The sequence below is a fragment of the Nestor notabilis genome, unplaced genomic scaffold, assembly GCF_000696875.1.
Source record: "Nestor notabilis isolate BGI_N333 unplaced genomic scaffold, ASM69687v1 scaffold13653, whole genome shotgun sequence".
Taxonomy (NCBI): Eukaryota; Metazoa; Chordata; class Aves; order Psittaciformes; family Psittacidae; genus Nestor; species Nestor notabilis.
The window spans coordinates 20,859-22,157 of NW_009922475.1; positions in this window are offsets into that span (position 1 = coordinate 20,859).

Consider the following 1,299-nt stretch of genomic DNA (forward strand, 5'->3'; position numbering starts at 1 on the left):
GGGAGCACCTCTGCAGTGGGGCTGTTGTAGAGAGGAGCCCTGAGGGGTGTTACGAGCAGAGCAATGTCCCCGTTGCTTGCACCAAGGAGCCACAGGGTTGTAGGATGACAGGGTGCCTCTGGGGTTGACAGTCCCATGTGCCACCATCCCGCCTGGCAGAACCTAGACTCACTGCTGGCCTTGCTCTTCAGCACGTGAAAGAGTCAGTGAAAGGAGGGGAAATAGGTGAAAACGGAGTTTGGTGAAAACCATGGCAAACCTGGAGCAGAGCATGGGCAGCGAGGGAGCCCCGGGGGAGCAGAGCAGTGGTGGGGCTGGGGAGTGCCTGCCCTTTCACTAAAACCCATGCTTTGTTCCATTTTTCTGCCCTTTAACCGCATAAACCACAGAATATGGTTACAGGGGAAAAGAGGAAGGGGGACACACAGTTTACAACCTGAAAGCAGCTCGGTGCTGGCCCTGGCTGGCAGTGGAGAGGAGACCAAGGAGAACAAACCCTGCCACGGGGTTTGGGGTGAGCAACTTAGGACAGGGCTCCCCCAGCCCCACATCCTTGCTCCAGCTCCAGCCTCCTCGCCTGGTGCCTCCGAGGTGCCATTCTCATGGGCACAGACAGATGAGGAACACTTTAGCCCCGGATTAAGAATAAGCCTTTGATTTAGGGATATTTATTTGCTTTTTATCATAATGGGGAGAAAAAAAAAAAAAAAAAGAAGAAACAGCAGATAGAAGAGGAAGGAAAAACCCCCAATCTGGGTCAGGATCTCACACTGGCTAGTTCACTTCACAGTTTAAGTAAATAGTTCTCATCCTAAAACCCTTCAGGGTCATATAAATGTGCCTCTTCGCATGGAAGAGACTATTTTGATAGTAGCTGGGTGCCTGATGAATTTGCAACTTTCCCAAACTGTCGGTGTCTAGAATGTGACATGGTTTTACACAGCGAGATATAAAATCCTATCAATTAATCTAACTTTTATTGCACCTCTGGGGCATGAACGTGATGTTATTTAAACAAATGGTTCCCATTACCTTCAATTATTTTATAAATGTTTTTCAGTGATTTATAGGCTTCTATTAAATGGACAATATACTTCTGTGCTCCTCGAGGGGGTAAACAGTAATCTAAGGGGCTGGGGCTTGCTGATCTTTAGTTCTTTTCCTCCTTCCTTTTCCCTGTGCATAAGAAGCTGCCATTTAATTAACGGGGAGGTGGGGAAGAGCCCGGCCAGATGCGCTGCTGACGGCTGCCTGCACCAAAGCCCGGTCCCCCTGCGGCGAGGCGGCAGCTCCCTGCAC